At 35.6% G+C, this 20,665-nt stretch overlaps 1 pseudogene; it reads left to right on the forward strand.

The window, feature by feature from the left end:
• The window catches only part of LOC113106832 (importin-11-like), a 67,287-nt pseudogene that overhangs the window by 24,816 nt on the left and 21,806 nt on the right, over window positions 1-20,665 (forward strand).

Here is a 20,665-nt window from a genome sequence, read left to right on the forward strand (position 1 = left end):
ATTTCATTATTATTTTTACTGTTCTTTAATGTTTCATTTAGGTTTGAATACATCCATAAAGTTTTTATTACAGCCAACATTTAAATGTGTATATTTCCAAAAATGAATTGGAGTAGATTTGTGCATTTTTTTTTATTTATATAAAAACCTAATTTGTAATGTAATATGTGTTTATATATAAATCATTCATATAATTAATTTCAACCTTCAATGTTATAGTAATGTTACCATCTCACTCTTATTTATATTTTACAGCATTTGTTGAGATTTTTTTTCTTTTAGAAAATGTGGCATGTACTGTACCTGATACATATCCAGCATAATCGATACTGAATCGAATCAAATCAGAAATTGAATTGTGAAATTTGTCAAAATCCAGCCCTAATGATGAATGAACCTATGATGCTCTCTCTTAGTCTTAGCAAGTGTTCAGTGTTAGCTGAGATTATAACAGTAAAAAATAGGTTAGAAATCATTTTCATTTATTGTCTCTGCAAATTCTATTTAGTTAGTTAGCAGCTCCAGTCGTGTTCTCCAAAGCAGACACAGGTCATGGAGTTCCTGACTGTAGAAGTCAAAAAGTACATCAGGAATCATCAAAGAGCTGATGCAGCATCGTCTAGATCTGCAGTGGGCCCAGGGGTACAAGCAGAATGAAAAATGTGAAGTTCTCCCTTATGAAGAAAATCATTTTGGGTAATCCTGCAGCTTATGCACAGTGGTAGCATTGGGGACTTGCTTTATCTGTCTATGGTGCTCCAAAGTAAAGTTAGCATAGTGGGTGCACCATATCAAAGATGCGCTGAAGCAGCAAAGACTTTAAACATATCTGCCAAATAGTTCAATCACATTGTACCTCTGAACGCTCCCTAAAAAATGCTTCACCAAATGCTAATTTAGCCCCTGTTTTTGTGATTCTGTTTTTTTTTTTTAAAGCTGGCGTCAAGCATCTATAATTTGCTTGCTCTCTGTGAAATCATCACACGGACATATTCCTACAGTAGATCTACGCAGGAGACCAACAGGCTGCTCTTAGCTCCCTGGAGCGTACTCTGATCTCTTTGAAAGGTACACAAACACACACACAAAAACACATACGGCCAGTGCTGAAACACTCATTGCGTCTTAGAAAATTTCCCAGCCTACACTTGCAGATTACAGATTTAAGCAGCGATACATAAAAGCACAGACACTGGTTGAGTTAATGTTGCAAGCCACTCACTGCTCTCGGCTGGATAACTTTAGTAGCTTAAAGCCGAGAGTCAGGCTTAGAAACTGAAAATATTCTGCTAATTTTAATTACTTGCCTGTTTGTCAGATTGATTATTTGTATCTATCAACATTAATGTATTTGAAAGGATTTTGTGATAAAATGGAAGAAGCAGGTGGTTGTACCCAAATGTAGATGACTACCACTTAACATGTTGAACGAATTAATCCAATATAATTAGTTGTCTATATAGTTCGTTTTTCATTTTTTGTAAAATGAGTGCCTGAAAAGGTGATAAGAAAAATTCTGTATTTTTTTTCTATTGCTTTGAATTTTTTTTTTTTTTTTTTTAATTATTATTACTTGATAATTTCTTACAATTTGAATTGCTTGGACAGCATGGTGGAATCTTTGGAGAGAAATACTTTAATTGTAGATACCAGTCAACGGTGCGAGGACCCTATTGGGATTGCTGAATTTATTATTTATTTTGTATAAATATTACAATTGCAGTTTTAACGACTTTTCAATTAGAGAATGCATGGAATATGTGTAGTTAGATTTGTATAATAAAATAATTAAAGGCATTAAAAGAAATGGTGACCCATGATATACACTTTCTCTTTAACCATTCATCCTAGTAAAATTAGTGAAATAATTATTGTAAGCATACTAAGCATACAGATTGGAAGTATAGGGATAGTTCACCCAAAAATGAAATTCTGTCATTAATTACCCTCAAAATCGTAAGACCATTGTTCATCTTTGGTACACAGATTTAAATATTTTTGAAAAACGGAACACAGTGAGTTATGTGGGGGCGTGTTTAAATGAGCAGTATGAGGAAAGCATGGACAAGTCTTAACTTTTATAAAGAATTTCTCTTTTGCAACTTTACAGATCTTCTTTATGCATCAAAAGCTTGTAACACTCCAAAGAGAAAGGAAAACTTGATATCACATTATATGATCTCTTTAATTGCAAAACAGCTTTGTTTCTAATATTTACTCATTCCTCATAATATTTACTCATAAACAGCTTGTTTAGATCTGATCTCAAAGCCAGGGCTGATGTTTTCTTGTGTTCACTTTTAAACAGCTAAGCACACTTTTTAATCACACTTCTGCACCCATACATACTCATTTTGAGGAAAGGCAGGCGTCAAATTGTAAAAATTTAGTAGATGTTTGCAAGGAAAATCAACCTGAGGGTTGATGTTGGAGTTCTGACATTAAAAATAAATCATTGCACATTAATGAGATGCTCATTCTTAAGTGGAAGATGGGGCTTGGGGGAAAAAAACAGGTCAATGTGAATATTTAATGCATTACATGTGCCCTGCAGTAAATGTGCCTTAAACATCAGAATATTTTTTCTTGAAACATAAAATCTTGTGTTGACAAGTACAACATAATAGTGATTTATTTGTTCATTTTGTTGTATCTAAATAGGTTAAATAAGAGTTTTGTCACAACATAATAAGAATGCGAGGAAAATTTGCCGGCGCAAAGCACAAGCTGAAGTACAGCCAGCCTCAGCAGGAAGCCCATATGGTGCCTTCATCTCTTAATGCATCTGTGGGAGTTAGCTTAGCAGAGAGAGTTTTCAGAATGATGCAAGCCTTCCTAAACCTTAACGAGGCTTTGTAAAAACTGAAATTGGCAGGAAACAATGAGACAAAGAAACAGTTTTGTAGCATTGACAGTACAATGCAACAGTGCAAGAAAGTATTTAATTTAATAACTGTTACGCTGAGCATTAAAATGTATTTGTTAGTCTCAAGGGACAGTTAGGATTGCTTCATATATACACACTATCTATATATAGTACATAGATGTCTTTATAGTGGTGCTGGGTATATTAAATATTCACAGTATATTCATGAATTTGACATTCCCATTTCTTCCGTTTCTGCTTCAAAGAAGATCCCATTTTTATTCCAAGTTTATATATACAACCCTTGATCCGGCAGTCCATTTGTTAGACTGTCAGGACGACTACGTCTTTGGAGCCTGTGCCACTGACATTCTGAATTTGAGCTTATTAGTTGCGGTAAAGAAAATGATGATGGCACCATTATTGATGCATTCTGGAGGTAAGACAACTCAAAAGAGAATATTTTCAATGAGCTGCTGCCTCCGGCTTTCAATCAACTGCCAAGCTACAGAAACATGGTGATCTCCCGGTAGGGTTGTAGCTCTCTTGTCTCTCTGGAGGACTTTAATGTCATCTTTCCTGCTCAAAGCCAGACAGTCAGTGTCATAAAATATCCAACTTTTTTCCATTCTTCTTCATCCTCAGTACATAATTAATCCATCATTATCAACGCAGAACATCTTTAGTCTACCTTTGCCTGAAGTCCAATGCCTGAAGTTCAGTCACCAGTGAGAAATCACATCGCAGGGAGTAAATATTTTTTTTTAGAATTGCTAATGGCATAAGAATATAACAGGAAGTAGAGAGGGAAATATACTTACCAGTCAGTAACTGGTTAAATCTGGCTTAGCACAAAATCTTGTCTTTATATGATATACATTCAGGAGTATATATCATTTTTATTGTTGTTGTTTGTTGTATACTGTAAGTTTCTATAAAACTTACTTATTATTTGTATCTTAAAATACATTACAGTATATCTAGGAATAGGGTGTTTGAATTTTAAATATACATCAGGGTTATTTTTGTTAACTAAAACTAAAGCCAAAATGGTCATTTATATATTAAAATATAGGCTGTATACTTAAGGAATATATGAACTGTTTATACTAATAATGCTAATTTACTCTTTATAAAAATGTTGATGTATTTAATACAAAGCATGAGCTATCTAACAAAACATACTCATTTTCAATGCCATGCAATAAAAAATAAAATAAAAGACAAAATTCAAGTATGTCGATATAGAATATTTTGTACAATAGGAACAATAGGTTACACTTTTTTTAAGGTGTCCTTGTTACAGTGTAATTATTATTATACATTTAAGTATGGGGTTATATTAATTAACTACATGTACTTACTATATGGTTAGGGTTAGAATTAGGGTTTGGCTTAGGGTTAATTGCATATAATTATGCATCATGTGTTGTAAATACACGTAACATACGTAATAAGGACACCTGAAAATAAAGTGTTACCGAACAATATAAAATTACCATATTTCACTTAAATGTGTGTGTGCAGTTCATCTTAAGGCATAAAGAAATTAAATGTACAATCAATGTACGTTGACATTAAACCAATTGTTTATTGACTGCAAAGTTTTAGTGTTAAGAGGTGTAATTTACTGTTTGTGGTGCAGAAATTTCCATTTGTCAGCTCAGTGCTACTTGTGCCCTGTGTTGATCAAACTGGTTCCATATATTTAACGACTGTTCTAGGATTGTCTCCTGGCACGGCAGGCACTCTCTAAATCTCTCCTCCGACACACCACGTAAACAGCCTGTCCTTCCCCAACCTGAGTTAAGATTGCCTGGGGCTTCCTGCCAAATCTGCCTTCAACATGACCTGAGGAAGCCTAGATGTTGTCAGCACCGATTGCACCGTGGTCGCTAACCACACCAAATACCGATGTTTCATTTACTGTCTCTGTCTGCTTCCCTAGGGCTCCCTCAATGCAGTCTTTGAGCGGCTAAAGCAGTTTCTAGAATGCTGTGAGTTCCAATGGCGTTTTTGAGTTGTTTTTTTCCATCGACAAACTTTTTAACACATCAACTTTTTGTGGCGTTGACCCCCAACAGTTAATTAATCCAATAATTTCTTCGTTTTCAGTTGATGCCATAGTAAAAATGTGCTATTCGCAGTCAGCCATGATACATTCTGTCAGGAAAAGTATCCAGCAACAGGAGATTACTGAAATAAAGCAGGTACTATAGCATTTGACTGGTCATGTGGTATCACATGTCTGCTCCCGTGAGACAACCAACTCTATGTACAACAATTAGGCTACTTACATGACAGTTAAGTATTTTTAGTACTATTCATTTCTTTGTGGAAAACTTTTTTAATGAGGACAAATAACTTAGAACCCCTTTAAGAACTTTTCCCCCTTCACAATGTACGGTGACACTGTTTTTCCAATTAAATTTTATTCAAAGCTATTCCCATTTGGGAAATAAAGTGCTATTGTATTGAACATTACATTTACATTACATTTAGTCATTTTGCAGGTGCTTTTATCCAAAGCGACTTACAATTGGGGGATACATAAAGCAATTCTTTTAAAGAGACAGAGAGACACAGGAAGTGCTTGTAATACCAAGTTGTAGACATTGTTCAAATATGTACAAGCTAGAAAGAGGAATAAGGAATAAATGAAGAGAAAAACTTGGTTTGTGTGAGTTCACTGCTGTGTGTGTGTGTGTGCTTTGGATGGGTTAAATGCAGAGCACGAATTCTGAATATGGGTTTCCATACTTGGCTGTATGTCCCTTCACTTTCACTTTTTTTTCTGGTTACTGAGTGAGGATAAAAATGTCCTGTTCATTTTTGAATGTCAGTTTAAGTCATTGACCCATCTACACTTTTTTAAGACTATTAAATAATTGTACATGAAAAGCTGTGCATTTTGAAATATGAATGGTTCCTTATACTTTAATATTATCTTTTCTCCAGCTTAATCGAAAATAATATTCTAAGTAAAAAAGGATTTGTTTGAAAAGAACTTTTAGATATTTCTGATTGAGAGCACAAGGTTAATTCTGGCGGGCTGGAATTCTTTATTGCTTGAATATAGAGTGCATAGTCAAAGGCCGAACTAATTTATTTCTGAAAGATCACCACTTTAAAGGCTCAGTCGAAATTTCTGCTCAAGAAAAAGACAATAATGCCATATCTGCATGGTTTCACCTGGAGACACTGTGCCCTGCTTTTCCCAGCCTCGTCGTTGCATGAGTTATATATCATCAGATGAGACAGAAGCAAGCTGTTATCTACTGGTGATATCACAGGCAATATGTTCTCCTGGCTGGGCCGCAGGTCAGGTTCCATTCGGCCTGTTGGTATTTCAGTGTGGATGAGAGACTTAGCTTATGAGCAAACAGAATGTGAAATATCAACTCCGGGCCAGATAAGGTCCGCAATATAATCCAGGCTTTTTTGGTTCTATTAATTTCTCTGCATACCGAGAAATTGATGCCCAATCCCCTTGAAAGGTTACCCTGCTCTATCTCACTGAATCACGCTGTCCTGAGTGCTGACTTGTAAGGAAACAGATTATTCTTTGCCGTTTGGGGCTGCTTATTTTTGGTTTTGTAATTTTGGCTTTCGTTTGACTGATTTAACCAATGCAATCAATATCAAGTAATGCTTTACAGACACAGTTCACCTAAAAATGGAAATTCTGTTGTCATTTACACTCATGCTGTTACAATCCTAAATGAATTATTTCACACAAAAAGGCCCTCTTTGTCATATAATGTATGTGAATAGGGACATTCTCAGTGTAGTTCTAGTAGGAAGCCAGCAGGTGGTTCCTGGAGAACTAATTTCCCCCTCAAGGCCATTTTCATGGTTGCATTCGCAAGGACTGTGTTACTAGTAGTTCATACAGATCTGTTTTAGACAGTACTCTGAAGTAGGAGCTAATTTAGTTCCCCTGAATGGAGTTCCTGTGGTATTCAGCCAATAGTTGTAGGAACTATAAAAAGGTTATTCGAGTGCAAAAGCCCCTTCTGAGGGCTGCTGTCAAGCTTCAAAATGACCTTAAAGCACCAAAAATATATTATAAAAAGTAGTTCAGATGTCTTATGAGCCAAGGCTTTAAAAGTCTATATTCCCAGAAAACCCTCCAGTGATCGAATCATTGAGTCCAGAACTGGATCAGGCGAACTTGTGAACAAATCGTTCAGACAGATTTTAAACCTTCATGAAGAAAGCTAGATTGGATTTCCAGTGAGTTAGAGCTTGAATTTCGATCTATTTAGAAGACTGAGAATACCACAAATGGACTGCTTTTATGATACTTTATGGTGATTTTGGTCATTTTGGAAGCTCAGCAGCGTGGGTGAGTAAATAATGATACAATTTATATATATACATATATATTTTTTTTTTTTTACTATTTGCTGGCCGGCAAGTTGGACAAGGCAGTCTTTGCAGGGTATAGCTTGAGAAGACCATTATTTTGTTTACCAAAGTTACCAAATAGTTCAGTCACTTAGAGGGCAAAGGAAATAATCTGGGCACTTAAACATAAGATGTTGTACTTCTGTTCTGTGGTTTAACGTTGCCTCTTATGCTATTTACTAGCTGCTGGACTTCCTGGAACATTACCGTGGCCTTTCATCCCTCTCATTCAGCGTTCGCTGGAGTTCGCAGTCAGCTACGTGTTCACTGAAGCTGGCAAGGGAGCTGTTTTCAAGCATTTATTGCACAGTGCAGAACCTCGTCAAGATGATCGTCAAAAACAATGCCTACAAACCTGCCAAGAACATTGAAGGTAGGCAGCGTAATGACTTTGGCATGGCATGCCTCCATTTTAAGTATAGCTTATTCGAATAAGAAATGGATAACAGCCTTTAAACACATCAAGGGCATTTCTGAATTGATAGAGGGCAAGAGTGAATCGATGAGATGTTCATAATGGAATCTGGCTGTTCGGTCATGACTGAGGTAGATAGAGATTGAAGTAGACTGATATAAATATGCCTCCCGTTTCAATGTTTTATTGCTTCACGAATGGATTGTAGGAGCACACAAGATGTTTTAATGAATAATCTAATATCTTGAACATTACTGTATGCAAAATTGTATATTAAAGTCATGGTGCAATATGCATTGCAGACAGTAAGCCAAAGAGCCTGGAGGCACATACAATTAAGACCAGATTATTTACACACCAAACGCTGACGGAGAGACTGGCAGGAGACTGGTGCCCAAATACTTTCTGCTGGTAGAGGAAGAGCTTTTTTAAATGTGAATTATGAATTTAATATCTGAAGCTGTGAAACTTTTTGTTTGCATTTTTTCAGAGAGATGGTAGAGATAATAATAATATAATTCATTACATTTATATAGTGCTTTTCCAGGCACTCAGAGTGCTTTAGGTTGTGAGGGGGGATCTCCTCATCCACCACCGATGTGCAGCATCCACCTGGATGATGCGACGGCAACCATAGTGCCCCAGAACGCACATCACACACCAGCTTACTTGTGGAGAGGAGACTGAGTGATGAAGCCAGTCAGCAGATATAGGGATTGTTAGAAGGCCATGATGGTCAGAGGCCAATGGGCAAGTTTGTCCAGGATGCCGAGGTCACACATCTACAGGATCTCGGTTTAACGTCTCATCCAAAGGACATTGTTTGTTGATAGTGTCCCCATCACTATACTGGGGCACTACCTACACAGAACACCTCTTCCAGCAGCACCTGGTTTTCTCGCGTCCAGGTACTAACCAGGCTCAACTCTGCTTGGCTTCAGTGGGGGACCAGTTTTGGGCTACAGGCTGATATGACTGCCAGGAGTAGAACTGATACACTTAGACAGAACCTTGAGAGCCACAGCTATAGTGGCAGGAGCAGGTGCACCAATTGCTAGGTCACACACACACACACACACACATATATATATGTACATATACTGTATATAATATATATATATATATATATATTTTTTTTTTTTTTTTGTGCTCATAAGTTTACAGACCCCTAGCAGGATGTGCAGAAATAAGAGGGATCATGAAAATTGCATGTTATTTTTTTCATTTAGTACTGTCCTGAATAAGATAACAGCTGTTTATACTTCACAAGACAAAATAATAATTATAAAAATGACTTGACTGATTTGTTTACATACTATGTGTAATTTCCTGGATAATCCACAAGAAGTCCCTTGTTTGTCCTGAGCCTGCTGCTCTTCAAAAAAATCCTCCAGCTCTTGCACATTCTTTGGTTTTCCACCATCTTCTGCATATTTGAACCCTTTCTAACATTGACTGTATGATTTTGAAATCCATCTTTTAACACTGGGGACAATTGAGGGACTCATGCATAACTATTGCAAAAGGTGAAAACATGTACTGATGCTCAAGAAGGCAACATAATACATTGAGACGGCGAATGTAAGTTTTAAATGGGATGATAAGGGTAAATTGTACAAACCCGATTCCCAAAAAGTTGGGAGACTTTACAAATTGTGAGTAAAAAGGAATGGAATAATTTACAAATCTCATAAGTTTAAATTTTATTCACAATAGAATATATATCATAACATATCAAATGCTGAAAGTGAGAATTTTTTAAATGTCATGCCAAATATTGGCTCATTTTGGATTTCATTACAGCTACACATTCCAAAAAAGTTAGGACAGGTAGCAATAAGAGGACGGAAAAGTTACATTTACATATAAGAAACAGCTGGAGGACCACTTTGCAACTTATTAGGTCAATTGGCAACATGACTGGGTATAAAAAGTGTCTCTCAGAAGCCAAGATTGGCAGAGGATCACCAATTCCCCCAATGCTGCGATGAAAAATAGTGGAGCAATATCAGAAAGGAGTTTCTCTGAGAAAAATTGCAAAGACTTTAAAGCAGTGATATTCAAATCTGGCCCAAGAGTTTCCTTTTTCTGCATAGTTTAGCTCTAACCCTAATCAAACACACCTGAGCATGCTAATCAATCATTAGAAAATCACAGGTAGGTGAGTTTGATAAGGGTTATAGCTAAACTCTGCAGTAGATTGGCCCTCCAGGGCAAGATTTGAAAAACCCTGCTTTAAAGTTATCATCATCTACAGTGCATAATATCATCCAAAGATTCAGAGAATCTGGAACAATCTCTCAGATGGGGTTGCATGAGTGCGTGTGGCATGAGCAGCTTACACATCTGGAAAGGCACCATCAATGCTGAAATATATATCCAAGTTCAGGAAAAAACATGTGCTCCCATCCAGATGTCGTCTCTTTCAGGGAATACCTTGCATTTTCCAGCAAGACAATGGCAGACCACATACTGCATCAATTACAACATCATGGCTGCGTAGAAGAAGGATCCGGGTAATGAAATGGCCAGCTTGCAGTCCAGATCTTTCACCAATAGAAAACATTTGGCGCATCATAAAGAGGAAGATGTGAGAAAGAAGACCTAAGACAGTTGAGCAACTAGAAGCCTGTATTAGACAAGAATGGGAGAACATTCCTATTCCTAAACTTGTGTCCTCAGTTCCCAGACATTTGCAGACTTTTATAAAACGTAAAAAATATATATATATAATTTTTCCCTTAAAATTATACATTTTCCAGTTTAAACATTTGATATGTCATCTATGTTGTATTCTGAATAAAATATTGAAATTTGAAACTCCACATCATTGCATTCTTTTTTAAGTCACAATTTGATTAAAATCGGGTTTGTACTTATTTTTTTTGTGGGAAAAATGTTAAGTATTTTTTTAGCTTCTAAAGTCCAGTACTAAGTGAAAAAATATGATTATTAAACAAAATGAGTAGAATTTACACATCAACATCCCATATATAAATGCCTGCATACATTAAATACCCACACCCATATGTATGTGTGTGTGTGTGTGTATAAATAATAATGCAAATACCAAATGTAAAATAGTATAATATTAATATTATATACTTATTTACATTAATAATTATATTTGACATGTCTTTTTATTATTCTGGTTACATACATTATATGGGGTGGTGTTGGTGCAGTGGATAAGAGATGTGCCTTTTGGTGTGAGAGACCAGGGTTCGAGTCCACTGTGAGACACCAATGTGTAGCTGAGCAAGACACTTAACCTCTAGTTGCTCCAGAGGTGTGTGACCTCTGACATAGAAAGTAATTGTAAGTCGCTTTGGATAAAAGCGTTAGATAAATGTAAATTATTTACCACGTACCATGAATTACACTCAAATATTGGAAATTGGCATTCTAAAATGCCACAGGATGTTATTTTCTAGGTTTTAGAACAACAAACTGAACCATATTGTTTCAGGTGTTCATTAATGATGACCATACATGTCTCAACCTGTCAGAAAGGAAGAGGACAGCATAACCAGAATGCATGTAGTAGTGAGGTGAAAGTAGCTATGCCAGCAGATGTACTACCTGTGAACTTGAAGTCAAGAAGCTGCCCTTTCCTGTCAGTTAACCGAGCCCTGTGTTGTGAGATGCTGAACCATACCTGCCGCAGTAATTTAACATATGTAATTCCTCTCAAGGATATGGACATCGCAAAGTACAGTTGGCCATAATTTAAAATCTCTTGGTGTACTTTGCCGGTGTCATTTTCTAATCTATATTGGCATGGTCCAGAGATTTGCTTCTGGCGCTGGGAATGCCAGTTGGTGATTTGTCCAGGGGTCCTGCTGTCAAGGCAGCGTAATTGCGATTAATTCAGTGACTCAGCAGCAGACGGAATTGTTCTGGCCTGTTGATGGCCAGCCCTTAGGAATAAAAGGTGGCTAGAGATGATAGAGGAGGTGACATTATCACTTTTAATGACTGGGTCATGATTGGATCACGGGTAGAGAGAATCCTGCCCCATCTGTGGGGGGCTACAACCAGTATATTGTTCCTGAGAAAGGCTTGCATGAATGTTAGAAGTTGTGATGGTTAAAAGAAGGTTATTTACTGACCCTCATTTCTGTGCTCAGTTTTTTTTATTTTTCTTTTTTTTCATACATTTTTTTCATACTCTCTTCCTATCCTACATCCCTGGATTAGGACTGTTACTGTCAAACTCCAAAATGACAGCGAAGCACAGTAAAAGAATCATGAAAATGGGAGAAATTCAGCTCACTGACTCAATGATTCAGTCACAATTGTTAACAGCCTACTGGAGTGAAAGATTATCAGTGAATGATGACAAAGTACTGGAATTTTTGAAGCTTGACAGCCTCAGTCCTCCTTCAGTCCCATTACATTAAACAGAGTGGACAGGACATTCTTCAACAAAGTCGTACAGTTTGTGATGACATCAAGATGAATAACTGGCTGAATTTTTATTTTGGGCTGAACTATCACTTTAAAGTGCTCGATATATGTTGTGACAAGTTGTGTTTAACGGCGTTTCTTTCTTCAGCTGTGGAAGAGACAGGCGGTGACTCCTGGAAGTATAGTTTGCAGGTAAGTGACCTCTTTTCTTCCAGTTTGACTGATTTCATAATTATTATAATGTTCTAAGGTGTTTGTTTTTTTTTTCTTTTTGCATATGGAACATTTCCACTTGCTCATACAAGGTCAGTGGAAGTGTCAGTAAATGCAAAGCGACTGAGTTAAAAGGATTCAGGGGTCTGTCTCATTTCTTTGGAATTTACATAGGGGGCCGTGACTCAGGGTCATTTGTTACTGCCCTCATGCGACTTGATTTGCATTACATCTGGCTGCCTATTTAATGTGGCTTTTATGTCCTGGCTTTAAAATGACATTGGCTGACTAAACTTATAACCTCAAGCAAGAGTAGCATTTTACATCATATTTGTAATGTACTCGGTGAAAGACGCCACTGTGGAGTCATTTAACCTTCAGGTGATTTCTAAAGGGAATGTCTTAATTATGTTTTGGGTTTAAATAGTCTTCCTTGTCCTCTGAGTGCAACTATTTGTAAGCAGTGCGAATGTTGCACATCAGTGGAAAGTAGTGGATCTCAACTCGTTAGTCACAAACCTAAAATGTGATGGATGTCTGTTCTGATTTTGTTGTGGATAACAGGAAAAAACAGGGGTAAATGCAAATAATAAATTGCAATTAACCATATAACTGGGCCTTATCAAAGATAGCAAAGGCTTATTTTTTTATTATTATTAACAGAAACACTGTTGTCGATCATGTCACAAGCTCTGTGAGTTTGTGTCCAATCAAAGCACAATATTTTGAAATACATTTTCTATATTTGTCATTTGTTAGTAGGGCTGGGCGATATGGCCAAAATAATTACCATGATAATCTTTTTTATATGAGTCGATATCGATGATTATCGCAATAAATGTCAAATCTTTATTTTATTTTTTCAAGTTTAAAGCCAGATTTTTGCTCCAAAGTGAAAGTTGTAGAAACCAAACCATTTATTTTTCTTTAACAAAGTAAATATCATAATAGAAAAATACATATCTTAGTTTCTGTATGTTCTAACGAGTGATATTGTTTCCAATCAAGAAACAAGTTTGGGTTGCCTGATAATGTTAATCATAATAATAAAATGTTGTGGTCTCTTAGAAATGCACATTTGATAGAAGCTTGATTTAGGATGCAGAGGTAAATTGTTGTTCATTATCAAAATCAGTAACATTTGTAAAAATTGTAGCAATATCCGTTTTATATGGTTACATTTATTCTGACCAAGGATTTTTTTATTTTTTATTATTAAGCATTGGTCTCCTGTAGTCGCATACATTTAAATAATTTAATGCAGTTAAAACCACACATTAGCACTTCAGTACCATGGTAAAAATATAACTATGAAAAACAGTAGTCTAAAGACATTCAGTTTACATATGCGCACATGCTAGCTTAATAACAAATACATACAATAATTATATACCATTACTCCTTTAACAATAACATCCCAAATTTCTGCCACAATACCACGTTGCAGTGTGTGTTACTACAGTAAATCTATGGTAAATGATGCTGATGTGTAGATTAAAAAGCCTTCTGACTGTCTCGTTGCGCAGTGTTTCTCCTGTTTGGGTTTAAGCTATTTTAAATCACATTCACTTGTGTTTACCGCTGAATTTAAGCGCTACACATTGGATCTCACAGGACTGTTTAGAGCTCATGTGACCAAGTAAAGCATCTGCTCTAGTGAGCTTGTGCCGTGCCACGTGGAAGTTTGAACTGTGATCCGGGCAGATAAACAGTTTTGTTTCCGCTGTTGGTGCATGAACGTTATATCGAACATTTATTGAACTCGTCAAATCATTTTATAGAGTAAAATTATACCGCAATAGGTATAGAATTATTGGCCAGCCTCAGTAGCATGATTTTTTTCGGATAAAGGTTGCGATTTGGTTTCCTGTTGTTGTTTGTACGACTGCACTCTTTATTTTGGTGGAAAAATGCATGGGGGTCCCAAAGGTTCTCTTTTGTTGACAACAATTGTTTTATAAGTGTTTCTCGTTACAAGATTGGGAAGACGTTTGGTGCTTGTTGCATTCCCAGTGCTATTCTAAGCAACCCAAAACTCCGAGCAGATGTAGGGAGTTGTTGTAGAGCAGTATTTACTGTGATCCAAGCCGCTCCAGACACAGAAAACCTTATCAGCTGCTGTGCTGTGCCTTACTCTGAATTATTCAGTGCATATATTGAATTAATTAAATTTTCAACCTTTCCGATTTAATAATCACACTAAGCCATACCGGAGTTTTAGTTTTGATTAATCATGCAACCTCATTTGATAGAAGCTAAATCTTTGAAGTCTTCCAAACCTCTGGGCCAGAATGAAGTCCTTTCTCTTGTGATCATCCATAGTCAGTCCAGGCACCTGCCTTAAGTGCCCTTATTGATCCAGTTCTGAACTTTATCGATCACGTCAGATTTCCTGCAGGCATAGAACATGATGTGACATATGTGGTGATTGTTGAGCTTGCCACATGCACTTTGCAAAGGTGTGATATTTGACCTCCTTTAGTCCCCTGTGAGGTCAGTGTCCAAGCATGTAATAATAGATGCTGAAGGCCACAGAGTCAGGTCTCGCACCCTGACCCCTCCTTCAATGTAAACTATTGATTGTGTTGGCTAGAGCGATGGATACCACTGAAAATCCGATGGTTTTCTTTTCATGTGTTTGTGTTGGTAGGTTAATGCTTCTGTTTAAATGTTGTTTCTTTATTCCTTGTCAAATACTCTTTGTTTAACTCGATATCTTTACAGCCGTGCACAGAAGTGCTTTTCTTGGACATTTTCCACAGCTACAGTCAAACTTTGACATCATTGCTTCAAGAAATGGTGCAGAATCTTCGAGGTTGGTTTAACCAGATTTTTTAATAAATATTATTTAGACTATCTCGGGATAAAAATGTTATCAAATTAAAAAAAAAAAAATCAGAATAATAGGAATTATTTTACATAAGCGTATAATAAAACATAATGCTAGTTTGTGGTGACACTTTATTTATTGTTTGTGAATCTTTAACCGTGTTTTTTTACATTTGATCAAATGTTTCAAATTTTATTTATTTACACTCCTTAAAAAAATAAAAAAATAAAAAAAAATATACAGGATTAAAATCCACATGTCTTCCCAGTCTTGCCAAGATGTTAAGGCTGTTCTGTTTTAAAGGTTGTAGAGTGGCTTTAACCAGGTAGACCAGCTTAAACCAGCTAAGACACGTTTTTTCCTGGTTTAAGTTGTTGATTTTTTCCAGCAGGGATAGATTCATTATGCCTTATTAAAAAGAAAAAAAGTGAGCAAAGACTGCTGGCATTTAAGGACACAGTGAATGAATTAGACAAGTCAAAGCTTTTAATGTGCTGATTAAAGGGATACTTCACCCAAAAATGAAAGTTTTCTCATTAATCACTTACCCCCATGCCGTTCCAAACCTGTAAAAGCTTTGTTCGTCTTTGGAACACAATTAAAGATATTTTGGATGAAAGCCTAGAGGCTTGAAACTGTCCCATAGACTGCCAAGTAAATAACAGTGTCAAGGTTCATAAAAGGTATTAAATGTCGTTGTCAGAATACTTAATCTGACTTTATTCAATAATTCCATTGTCAAAGAAAAAGTGTGCGCTGTTTCTACGTGTATTTCAAATCAAAGCAAAATGCACATAGAAACAGCACACCCTTGTGGTGCGGAGGACACAGAAGAGCACACGCAGCATTGTGATATGGAGAGACACAGAGAAGACCTTGACAAAGGAATTATTGAATAGAGTCGTTATTTTAGTTGTCTTCGCTTACAAAATGTGTTCCCATCACTTCATATAACCCAGATTGCGCTTCTGATGGCAGGTGGAGTATTCTGACGATGACTTTTTTCATACCTTTTATGGACCTTGACACTGTTGGGACAGTCTCAAGCCTCCAGGTGTTCTTCCAAAATATCTTAAATTGTGTTCCGAAGATGAACGTAGATTTTACAGGTTTGGAACAACATGGGTGTAAGTGATTGATGACAAAAAAAATAAATATTTTGGGGTGGAGTAACCCTTTAAAGACTTGGAGATCAAATGAAACTCACTGGTCAAATGAACTGCTGTTATGTTGTGATAATGAGAGAAATGTCACATTTGGAGAAAGTGTATTTAAGAAAAATATATATATATTAAAAAAAAGTAGGCTATTCTTTGTCAAAATAAAACTGAATGTTCGTACTGCAGGACACTTTTTATCTATAGTAATTAACATGTTAGCTTCTTACGTCAAATATTTTAAAAAGCCAACAAATGGGAAGTGCTGAAAATGTGCCCGGATACCACATTGTTTTTAGAGAACCCCTTTTTGAAGTGTTTCAGCATAGAAGTACTGTCAATTCTAGCTTCCGGCTGACATTAGCTTAGAAAGGCTGGGTTGACACCAAATGACACATGCCATGCCATCAGTTCTTCAATGCTCTTTTTATTTCCAAATGAGGGGTTTTCTCTACCTTTTTTGTCAGGAAAAACTGACAAAGTCATGTGGGGTTCTACTTTAGATGTGGACTTTTTGATTGTAGCCTTGCTGGGCAAATGTCACCTTTATAAAGGACATGCACCCCGCTAAGCTAAAGCGCTAGTGCTACCACTTACAGCTGCGTGTAGCAATTAAGCTTGCACTTTCAGCCAAATACAAGGACTGTTCAACTAGCATTACGCTTTCATTGCCTTTGATCTGGCTCGCTACTAATTAAGTAGTGAATGACTCAAATAAGCTTTCCGTGTAAATTAGTTGATGATTAAATTAGTTAGCAGTTTTTTTTTACAAATCATGTGTCATTAAAGTGTGAAGTCAACATCATTATAAAGGCACACATTTATATGAGGATTCTGATAATGACCACAGTTAATTTCCTAGTAGGGTCGTTGTCTTTTTCTGTGCATTTCCTGTGTTCTAATTATATTTGGACTTGTCATTTTATGATGGATAATTGTGATTGGTTAAGGGAAATGGGCCATAAGTTTTAGTTGCTTATGTTATTTTATTACAGGCTCTGCCACTTTTACTACTTTGATGGTTTGCAAAGTGGTTAACTTACAATTGTTACAGATGTGTAAAAGTGCTAGATGTTCCCTACAGGCCTAAAGCACATTGTGTGCAGGTTGTAAGGGGAGACAATAAATGAAAATTTAAAAAGCACAGTGTCTGCTTTCCCTCTCAGGCCCCAGTAATGTGGAGGATCCAGTGCAGATGCTCATGAAGGATGCAGGTACCATCATGCATTACTGGTTACCCGTGCACACTCAACACCTTTCTATTCAGTAAGACTAAAAATCTGGCTCAATCAAAAAAAAAAAAAAAAAGTGTTCTCTTATGAAATTAAGAAATATCAAAATAATTTAAAAGCGCACTTATACTAATGTTAGAATAGTTTAAATATTAGATACAGTATGCAATCATGAATATGTCTGTGTGTGTGTAAAGTATATGTGACCCTGGAGCACAAAACCAGTCTTAAGTCGCTGGGGTATACTTTTGGCAATAGCCCAAAAAAAAAAAAAAAAACTGTATGGGTCAAAATTATTTTTATTTTATGCAAATTAAGTAAAGAATCATGTTACATTAAGATATTAATGATGTCGTAAATGTTGTAAATAGATATTGTAAATGTCCTACCGTATATATATCAAAACTAAATTTTTGATTAGTAATGTGCATTGATAAGAATTCATTTGGGCAATTTAAATGGATCATTTGGGCAATTTAAATGGAGTAATTTAAATAAATTATTCCATTTAAACATTCTTAAAAATACCCGCAGGTCTGTGTTAGTGAATGAAGCCAGAAAGTCATGGGAACTTCTAAAGCCTTGCCTTCTGTAGATGAAACAGTATTCACTCCTGTTATTGTTTTTCCCAGGAAGTGATGTCACTCCACGGGTGAGTTCAAAGAAGCTTGTCCAGTGATAGAGTCTCACCCTTCTGTAGATAAAAGACTAAAGCTTTCTCTCAGAAGTTTTTAATTTTTTTATTGCATTACTCCTCTGTGAGCTCGGATAGGCATTTTATCAAAAAGAATGTGAAATGAAGCCCAGCACCTTCAAGTTTCTTGCTGCTTTGCCATGATTTTTTTTCTAGAAATCTAGGTTGGTTACATAAAGGTGAACAGGTATAAACACATAATTTAATAGCTCAATTATTTATTTATTTTTGGCCTCAGGAGTTTAAAAATTGTGCCGGATAACATCAAAATGCTGAATGAGGACGGCCCCTGGAAAGAGCTGATATCTTTCACTCTCTCGCAAGTCTTTTAAGAACAGCACAAAGATATCGAGATTTAGATAAACCTCTCAGACGGGAGCCTGGATAATCTTTACACTTCGCCTCAATGACATTTACTGCCTTCTTACAATAGCAGTATTATATCGGCTGTGGTTGATGGATTGGTTAAACAATGTTCTTCTGGGAGACTCCAGCAGTGCATTTGAAGATGTGAGGTATCAGATATGTTAAATAAACGTCCTGTGGAGAAATGTGTTGAAATATTAATTGAAGGCCATGAGGATTAAGTAAAGAAACTTGGAAATAAAAATAAATAAATGAGATGTTAAAAGCAAAGCATAAGTAGGTGCAGAAGTGTTGGGGAAGATGACTTGACAAGCTGCTCATAATTTACAGTAGTTAATGAAGAGTCAAACTACCCATTCTACTTATTTAGCTACACTACAAGATAATAAAATGTTGCTTGCAACACTGGTTTTATTTTTTATTTTATTAGTTATCTAATTTTTTTATTGGGCTGTAAGTCAAATTAATATTTATTTCTTAAACAGGCATTACAAAATGGTTGTTTCTTCATTTAGTTAGTTCTGTCATTTGGCTGTATATTATTAAAAATATATAGCGATGTATCTAACTAGCAATGTAGAAAAACTAGTGTTATGCTATTAAAAATTTAGTTCTTTCTACTTTTTTGTCATTTACTGTCCAATACTGCTGTGAACTGCCAGTGCCTGATGCAGTTTTTATGTTTTGGTGACAGTTCTGTGGGAGAAAAAGACAAAGATATAGAATTAAATAAAGAAGTAATGGAGACTGTGACTCTACACAAACCATCATTTTTGACTTTAGAGAGAAAGAGAGTGGAGAAACAGACCTCTGTTGTGGAAGATCTCATTATGATCGCATTTGAAACCATGACCGCCAGTGTCTTCTTCCATTCACCACTGTTTGTTTTTGTTTTTCTGTTTCTTTCTCCTATTGAGTAAGGAAAGAGGGATTTAAACCTCAATTTGCATATTTCCAAACGTTGACGTTGACTCCACGAAATTAAAATGAGAGTTTTGTGACTTTTAGTCTATGTTTTGAGGTCATCTACACTATCATTCAAAAGTTTGCACTCAGTATTTTTTAATAATACTTTGCCTCAAATTTACAAAGTTGATCAAAAGTGAGAGTAATTAAATTTATATATATATTAATATTTCATGACATTATTCTTTTTACTGTATTAGTGATCAAATAAATGCAGCCTTTGTCGGCAAAAGAGACTTATTTTAAAGACATTTAAAAATCTTACAGACCCTTAACTTTTAAACAGGGTACATGCAAGCATATTTATAAATGGCAACAAAAGTAAATTCTATCAGATACATATTTAAAAATCTACAGATTTCCTCAATAAAATTTAACAAAAATATGAATGACTCACGCACTACATGAGTTTTTTTAAATTACTGCAGAGAAATGACATAACTAAGTGGAAATGTCTTGTCAAAACTTAGTTACAATAAAAAAGATGTCAAAAACAGCAAGAAAACTGCACTTCTTAAGTGATTTTCTAGAATAAAAGAACTAAACTTAAGAATTATAGTCATATAAATATATAAATATATGCAAAGTGAAACAGATTTGGAGATTTTTTTGCACTGTGTCACCAACGGATCCTCTGCAGTGAATGGGTGCCATCAGAATGAGATCCTAAACAGCTGATAAATACATCCCTACAGTTCTCAAATAATCCACATGACGCAGTCTATCAAATATTTTGTGAAGTGAAAATCTATGTGTTCGTAGGAAACAAATTAATCATGGCATTTATTTTTAAATCTCCATTCTGATGGAACCCATTCACTGCAGAGGATCTATTGGTGATCTAGTTAATGCGTGTAATAAAGTGTAATAAAATCTGTTCAGCTGAAGGAACAAACTCATCTACATCCTGGATGGCCTCAGAGTGAGAAGAAAAATAATAATAATTATAATTATATATAATTATTATATACTAATATATATATATATATATATATATATATATATATATATATATATATATATATATATATATATATATATATATATATATATGCTTTATTAAAATTATTATTATCCATTTATTTAAGGAAAGAGAGAAGTCTTGA

The sequence above is a fragment of the Carassius auratus genome, chromosome 8 (assembly GCF_003368295.1).
Source record: "Carassius auratus strain Wakin chromosome 8, ASM336829v1, whole genome shotgun sequence".
NCBI lineage: Eukaryota > Metazoa > Chordata > Actinopteri > Cypriniformes > Cyprinidae > Carassius > Carassius auratus.